The 8,857-nt window shown below is 37.6% G+C and overlaps 1 non-coding gene across 1 annotated transcript; it reads left to right on the forward strand.

Annotated features, from left to right (window-relative positions):
* Nucleotides 1-4,180: 4,180 nt before the first annotated feature.
* LOC131907600 (U6 spliceosomal RNA) lies at nucleotides 4,181-4,287 on the forward strand. Its single transcript, XR_009378490.1, has one exon. It is a non-coding gene; the product is annotated as a U6 spliceosomal RNA (small nuclear RNA).
* Nucleotides 4,288-8,857: the final 4,570 nt, after the last annotated feature.

Below are 8,857 nucleotides of genomic sequence, written 5' to 3' on the forward strand. Positions count from 1 at the left end.
CCAGAGTGAAAAAGGAAAGTAAACAAACCACTCACAATAGTCCTCTTCTACAGTGTAATACTGTATTGGAAGACAGAGAACAATTTTACTATGTGTAGTTGGGGAAATAAACAGGGTTCACTATAGAGTTGTGGGGGCATCTGTACAGCATGAAAAAGAACACAACTAGCTTCCTTCAGCACCAGCATGCAGGAAATAAGAAATCACTTGAGTATCACCACTAAATAAGAGGTTTGCTTCAGCAAGTAAATACTGTCAGTGGGTCTGTGACCAGTGAATCTGAACCGTCTGCTGAGACATTGAAAATGGATGTTTGCATGAGGCTGGAGATGGCAATCTTGGAAAATACCCCTTTAAAACTGAAGTGAGTATAACTGGACTGATCTTTCTGTATTCTATGTAAGTGGGAAGGTAGAAAAGAATGTAGTGCAAATTAAGGGGGTAGAAACATAAGAGGCACCAGAGACTCTAAAGAAAACAATATTCTCTAACAGGTGGGAATAGTGTCAATTATTGAAGCCACATGTCTTGTCATTTTACTGATAGACGGGGACACTGATGAACTGGAAAAGATTCTTTTTCATAAATCCTACCATTCTTTTTAGAGCATCATTTGCTATTACTGGTTGAAGGAAATGCCAAAATGCTAAAAAGCTTAGGAAAGTCAGGGATTATCCCCACGAAGGTGCTGTGGGATGGTCTTGCTGTATGCTGTGCATATGTGTTGCTACCATTGATTAATAAAGAGGCTGCCTTGGCCTATGGCAAGTCAGGTTCTAGCCAGATGGGAAGTCCAAGCAAAGATACAGGGAAAAGAAAGGTAGAGATGGTGTGGGCCACCAGGGGAGCAAGATGTAATAGAATGCAGGTAAGACTCATGGTGATATATAGATTAGTAGAAATGGGTTAATTTAAGATGTCATAGCTAGCTAGCAATAGTTTGAGCCATAGACAAGTTTGTAATTAATATTAAGCCTCTGAGTGATTATTTTATAAATAATCCTAGTTCAGGTCCCATTATGGGTCACAATACAGAGATTCATCCCCTGGCTGTGCTGGGCTTCAACAGCAACAAGATGGTCTCCCGTGGTCTCTTACAGACTGCCAAAGAGGCTTCTCCCAGCCGCTGCCTGCAGACTTGGGAGCACAGCCACCAGCTTAAAACACAGGCATGCTATTTAACACTACTTCCCAGAACTGGGGAGGTAAGCGTGACTCATTGGTACCTTTGCCATGTTGAAAAGCTGAGCAGGGCAGAGTCAGAACAGGGCCACTGCTTTCATCCTAGAGACACAGCTTAGTAGTTTAAAAGCTCTTCTGGTCAAAAAGTATTAAAGATACACAATAAAACAGAATCAGATGGAAAAAAACAAACCTCTAAATGGGTTACACTATGTTTTAAAATATACATAGGCTTGGGAGAGAGAAAAAAAGATAGAAAGTCCTTAAAAAAGAAATAGAATAATAAAAAGAAAAAGCTACATAAAGATGGAAAAGACACAGAGAGTCTGGGTACTATTGGATACTATATATTATTATTGTGTCTTTGGGATCTTTAACTGCGCAGAGACATTTGATTGTAGGGGCTGCTAAGCTAAACCAACATATATATCTAAAAGGTATTTTGACTTCAAAATTTGTGTCTAAGGATATGTTGCTTTGGAAAAGAGGTTCTGCTTTTGTTTCCACAGAAGAAGAGAAGCTGTAGATTTGTTCCATCAAGGAAGACCCCCTGAGAGGTCTCCAGTGGGAGCTCTGGGCCAGATGATCCAATGTCTAGAAAAGTTACAAGGCAGCTGGCTGAGATGATGATCCAGCCTCACAGGCTACTCCAGTCAGGACTTAACCACAATCCTAAATTTTCTCAGGATCCCCATAAGATTGCCAGCACCCCCAATCAGCAGGAAGTCATATAGAAAGCTATGCCCCAAATCCCAAAATATTATTTATGAATGTTTCTTTTAATTTAAAGAGTGATATGATAAAGAGATGAAAAAAAGGTAAATTATTAAATATACTTTAATCCAGGAAACAACTGTTAATCTCAAAATACTTTACATTGGTATGGATTTTGGCTTAAGGTCAATTTTGTTATACTGTATGTATATTTCTACTCTTGTTTAAGGTATTATGTTTATGCAACTCCTTTAAAATTGTAGTATATCATTAAGAAATACAGGTTAATAGTCATCTATGATAATCCAACTTATAGTAACATTAGTTAAGTTTTTTAGATATACAAAAATATATTTGAATTAGATAGATAATCTTCAAACATTTCAAAGACCTACATAACATGGCATTTCAAAATGTTTCAAGAACTTAGACTTTTCTGGACAATGAGACACGTCTACTAGTGGCAGTACCAATCAAAGAGGATGATGGGCATCGAAGAAACTCCTTACGGAGTTTGCTTACAATGTAGAAAAGGTTAGTCATTTGGGCAAGAAACTCCTCTTGCCTGGACTGCTTGACAGTTGTATAAACTGGACATATAGGACCATAGGAAGGTGACCACTGAATTTTGCCCAAACAAGGCGAGATGGTCCTTCAGGTTCCTGCTTCACAGAGAAACTGCCAGATATTCTGCAGGACACAGAGAAAAGCAACTGATGAACTTTGCCAATAGACAGAACAGTCCTTCAAATTTCCTGCTTCACTGAAAAGTATGCCAGAGACTAGGTCTGTAGGCTGAAGACAGATGGCCCAACATTGTAGAGGAACTTTGGGTGACTTTCCAGGCAGTCAGATATCATTGTCATTTCTAGAATTTTGGAATTTGCTTGCAATACACTTCCTGTTTACTCAAGTAAATATTATATCCTTCTAGGGTCTTTGATGGAGTTGAAAACTAGATAGTTATAACTGTATTTTCCTTGTTTATGATAAAAGGTAAATTAGATATAAAATTTTAGACATACAAATATAGTATAGTTATTTATCTTAATTTTGCCAAATACAACTAGACTAGATATTATAACTATAATTCTTGATAACTGTTTTGTTATATGTAATTTTTTATGTTAAAGTTTAAACTTTCTTTTTTGATTACACAGAAAAGGGGAAGTGCTGTGGGATAGTCTTTCTGTACACTGTGCATATGTATTGCTCCCATTAGTTAATAAAGAAGCTGCTTTGGCCTATGGCAAGATAGGTTATAGCCAGGTGGGAAATCCAAGCAAAGATACATGGAGAAGAAAGGCAGAGTTGGGGAGAGACTGTGCAAGCCACCAGGGGAGTAAGATGTAGTAGAACACAGGTAAAGCCACAAGACACATGGCGATACATAGATTCATATAAATGGGTTAATTTAAGCTGTAATAGCTAGCTAGCAGTAAGCCGAGCCATTGACCAGTTTGTAATTAATATTAGGCCTTTAAGTGATTGTTTTATAAAAACACTGCTGCCCAAGTGGGACCGGGTGGGCCCGAGAAACTTCATTGAACACAAAGGTATTCTAAGGAAAGATAAAAAGGGATAATTACAACTTCGGCTGGTGAAACTACATTAAACTTTCACAACAAACTTTAAGGAATGATAAAACACCAAAATAGTAACAGATGAAAGATGATAAGAAGATCATGTAAAATATTAAAGAATACCAGCTCCCTGATAACCAAAACCACAAAGCAAAGACAGAAATATAAAAATGAGAGTTAACTGAATTCAAGAATAATATTAGGAAAAGGGGAAAAAATCTCAGAAGTGAAAATTAGAGTATTTAGTATTCTGTGTAAAATAGATATCATTGAAAATATATGATAAAATGACAGTTATGAGGGAAAATAATGTAATGTAAAAATAACAGAGCTCATTATAAAATGAAAATCAAAAGGACAGAAGCCTTCAGGCTCAAACAAAATAACACACAGGTTGGAAAATTTATACAGAATGGTGAACTCTAACATGTAATCTGTTTTAGCACCATTTTAAAATGTATAATTAATTTTCCACTATTATTTCTTGTTATTAGTAAATATTTTAAAATAATTATATGATAATATCAATTGAATCACATAGTTTGTCTCTGCGTGAAGTCTTCCCAATCCCTTGTTACATTTTTAAATATTCCACTTATTTTTCTATTACATAAGTTTCAAAACACATTTGAAACTAGTTGAGTGTTTTAAATGATGATATAGGAACAGCTCTTCTTATGTTTTTAAAAGATGTCTAGATAGTGCTCGCTTCGGCAGCACATATACTAAAATTGGAACGATACAGAGAAGATTAGCATGGCCCCTGCGCAAGGATGACACGCAAATTCGTGAAGTGTTCCATATTTTTAGAAAAACAATGACATCATGAGGTTTGCAGACAAATGGATGGATCTAGAAAAAATCATCCTGAGTGAGGTAACCCAGACTCAGAAAGACAAACATGGTATGTACTCACTCATAACAGGATACTAGATGTGGAACAAGGATGACTGGACTGCTACTCACATCACCAGGCAGGCTACCTGGAAAACAGGACCCCAAGAAAGACACAGGGATCGCCCAATGACAGAAAAATGGATTGAGATCTACATGAACAGCCTGGACATGAGTGGGGGTAGTGAAGGGCGAGGGTCGAGGGAAAGAGAGCTTGGGTGAGTGGGAGATCCCAGCTGGATCAACAACAGAGAGGGAGAACAAGGAATAGGAGACCATGGTAAATGAAGACCACATGAGAATAGGAAGAAACAAAGTGCTAGAGAGGCCCATAGAAATCCACAAAGATACCCCCACAACAGACTGCTGGCAATGGTCGAGAGACAGTCCGAACTGACCTACTCTGGTGATGGGATGGCCAAACACCCTAATTGTCGTGCTAGAAACCTCATCCAACTACTGAGGGATCTGGATGCAGAGACCCATGACTAGGCCCAGGTGGATCTCTGGGAGTCCAATTAGCGAGAATGAGGAGGGTTTATATGAGCGAGAATTGTTGTGACCAAGGTCGGATAAAGCACAGAGACAAATAGCCGAACGAACGGAAACACATGAAATATGAACCAATGGCTGAGGGGTCACCAACTGGATCAGGCCCTCTGAGAGGGTGAGACAGTTGATTGGCCTGATCTGTTTGGGAGGCATCCAGGCAGTGGCACCGGGTCCTGTGCTCATTGCATGAGTTGGCTGTTTGAAACCTGGGGCCTATGCAGGGTCCCTTGGCTCGGCCTGGGAGGAGGGGACTGGACCTACCTGGACTGAGTCCACCAGGTTGATCTCAGTCTGTGGGGATGGCTTTGCCCTGGAGGAGATTGGAATCGGGGGCGGGCTGGGTAGGAAGGTGAGGGGGGCAGGAGGGGGGAAAACAAGGGAATCTGTGGCTGATATGTAGAACTGAATTGTATTGCAAAATAAAAATTAAAAAAAAATAAAATAAAAAAAAGATGTCTAGATAAATATTTCAATGGTGTTTACTGAGCAAACCTTGTGCTTCATAAATTCTAAGTTCTGTACTCACTGTTAAGCAAAGTCTAGTGTGTTAACAGTATTGATGCAGAGTTGCCAGTTTATCCTTTGACAAAGGGAAACAGGATTACTAATTTATTTTATTTCTGTTATTTACTTACAAAATTTGGCATTGCAAATCATCAATACTTTTCTTTTGGTAGATAGTACTGGCCTAATTTCTTACATTCTTCAGAATACTTAGAAATCTTCCAAATTTCACTGTCCCTTTATTAAAACAACAACAAAAAAGCATACTGTATGTGTGTGTGTGTGTGTGTGTGTGTGTGTGTGTGTGTGTGTGTGTCTGTGTGTGTGTGTGTCTGTGTGTGTGTGTGTGTGTGTCTGTGTCTGTGTGTGTCTGTGTGATTGGATGTGGTACATCTGTGGAAGTCAGAGGTTATCTTTAGTGGTTGATTTCTTCTGTCCACCCTTGGGTCCTGGGGTTTGCACTCAGGTCATCAGGCTATGCCTCAGGTACCTTTACTGGCTGAACCATCACACTGGCCAAGTGTTTTCTAAACCCGCACAGTGGCCCAGCATTTTAATGACTATCCTTTTCTTTTTAAGAACAATGTGCATTGTCTTCTATTTACTAGGGTTTTTATGTTCTTCAGAAAAAGAACTCAACAACATCTTTGAAGTTCCCTTGACTCATAATGTCATGTCAAGACTTTTTCTTTTTTAGTGTTATCTTTTTGATATTTTACCTTTTATTTTTTAATTTTTTTCGCTCATTCTTTACCCTACAGGTCCTTTGTGTTTTTATGGGATTCTTGAGTGTGTGAATGAGTGGGACTCTGTGTCTATATCTGTTTCTTGTGCCTTTTCTTGGGCTCTTTTTCTTCTGTTTGTTTTGTCCTGTTCTGATATATTTATTTTTGTTTTACCTTTTATTTTATTTTATTTTATTTTATTTTATTTTATTTTATTTTATTTTATTTTATTTTATTTTATTTTATTTTATTTTATTCTGTCTTACTTTATTATCATCCCTTACAAGCATGTTTGTTTTCTAATGAGAAACAGAGAGGGTTTGGATATGGATGGGAGGGGAGGTGGGAAGGATCTGGGAGGAATAGAGAGAGGTGAAACTGTAAACAAGATATAATATATATTTTAAATAAAAGAAAACAATAAAATAAAGTCGTCTATAAAGTAATCGCCATTGGGTTTTTTTTTTTTTTAACTTCAGTGTATTTAATACCTTTGTCTTAATGAATGGACTTTAATGATTTCCTGAAGTTTGGAATCTCAGCCTGCTCACATCTCAAAGTTTTAACAACTGGGATCCAGCACTAACAGAGCACCTTAGCAGGGCCTTACACTAGCCTTTGCCTCTTCTTTTGTGCTTTCTAACGGTGTGGGACGCAGGCCTTGGATCACCACTGCACGCTTGCTTGTTGACAGATTTCTAAACTGCTCAAGGTGGGGCTCTGCTCTGATTCCATAACTGGCCTGCTGCTTACACGATTTCCTGGGATCCAGTTATTTGCTCTGCAATGCCAGCTGTTTCTATCTTCATGCTCATTCAGATTTTACAGGGAAGAATGTTTTGATTATGGAAGCAAAACTGAGTATTGGGAAAAATCTCTTTTACAATACAAATGTAAATGCAGATATTACAAGTGGTGATTAGCTGAATGATATATGTATAACACTATAACTTAGTTTAATGCTAAGATATCATTTTCCATTTTAAAACATTTTCCATGACTCTAGAAATTGTTTGACTCATCCCATTAGAAGAAAAACATACCTTTGACATAAATCACAACATATTGGACTGGTGTACATATAAAATAATAGTAAAAATATATAACAAAAATGTTGTCTAAATTTATTTATATTAATAATCGTATTTCTCTAAAACTCTAGACTGATGCTTTTAACTTTTGTAAATGTTTGTTTCTTAAATATTTATATATGGAAATTGAGTTTTTGGAATAATAAAAATAAGTTTTTCCACCTTTAAGGCAGGAAATTTACAGATTATTGAGAAAGGGAGTATTTATTAAAGGATTATATGGGGGAATAACTCACTGATACAGGATAAGACAAATTCAGTCGCAGAGTCCCTGGAAGGCTAAGAACCAGTTCCCCGATGCTTCATGAGGCCTAACTCTTGCTTCACGAGGCCTAACTCGGTCTTCACCATCCAAGAGCATCAGAGAGAAGGGCCCCAAGTACATGCTTCCCAGATCTTAAGCTAGCTAAGAGGCCATGTCCTAAGGACTGGTACCCCAAGGCCATAGGTAGAATTAATATCCACTACATTCCCCCTTTTGTCTAAAGAAGAAAGTTCTAAACCTAATACAAAACTATATACAGTAAGAATGATTATCAAGTATTGTCCAGGAGAAATAAAGGGTAATATATAAGCAAAAATAGAACTATAACCAATAAGAATAACATCAAGCAAAAAGACATACTAAATGTCCAGATCATAGGTAAATGGCTAGTTAAAGAGATTACTCCAAAAGCTGTCTTATCCTGAAGAATCTAAATCTAGTACCTGATATGCTCTTCACCAAGATATGAGACCATTATACTGTATCTATCTAGTCTTCAACCTCCATCAAAAACTGGAGAAGGGAAATAATATTACCTGAGTAAACAGGAAGTGCAAGCAAGTAACTTCTGAAAAATTCCAAGAGATAACAGAGACAGATGGCAGCCTGGACAGTCACGCAATGTTTCTCTGCAATGTTGGGGCATCCAATATTAGAATATCTAACAGATCATTTTCAGAAGCAGGATATTTTGAAAGATCATCTTACCCTGTCTTGGCAAGGTTCAGCAGTTGCTTTTCCTTGTATCCTGCTTGCCCGGAGTTGACAGCATGTTTACTGTCAGCAGCCGAAGCAAGGACAGTTCTTTGCCCTACAGGCCTTTTTTTTTTTTTTTTTTTTTTTTGCCAAGAAGAAGACACTTCCATATGGAGTGTCTTCAATGTCCAACATTCTCTTCCACCTTGTTCTTTTTATTTTTACATTTATTTACAAGAATGGAATCTGTGGGCATCCATGGGCCACAACATGTGTATGGAGGTCAGAGGACAAGAATGGGGTCAGTTTTTTCTTTTCGCCTGTGGTTTCAGAGCTTCAACTCAGGTCCTGAGACTTGTGGTCAAGCACCGTTACCCACTGAGCCATCTCATGAGCCCTGGTTCTTTTAGATCACAGAGGATTTATATAGTTTGTAAATGAATATACAAATTTCTGATGGTTTATTAGTGAGCTCAATTGCATTTTCAGGAAAGAACCGGTACTATTGCTATAGACCAGGTAAAGCAAACAATCTTTATTACTGAAAACAATTATGAAATTAAATGTATGTATATGCCTAGGACTGTTAAATAAATTATAATACATATTTGGATATCATGAAATTAAAAAAAAGTGTACTACATTCTATGG

Source organism: Peromyscus eremicus, chromosome 3, assembly GCF_949786415.1.
Source record: "Peromyscus eremicus chromosome 3, PerEre_H2_v1, whole genome shotgun sequence".
Classification (NCBI taxonomy): Eukaryota; Metazoa; Chordata; class Mammalia; order Rodentia; family Cricetidae; genus Peromyscus; species Peromyscus eremicus.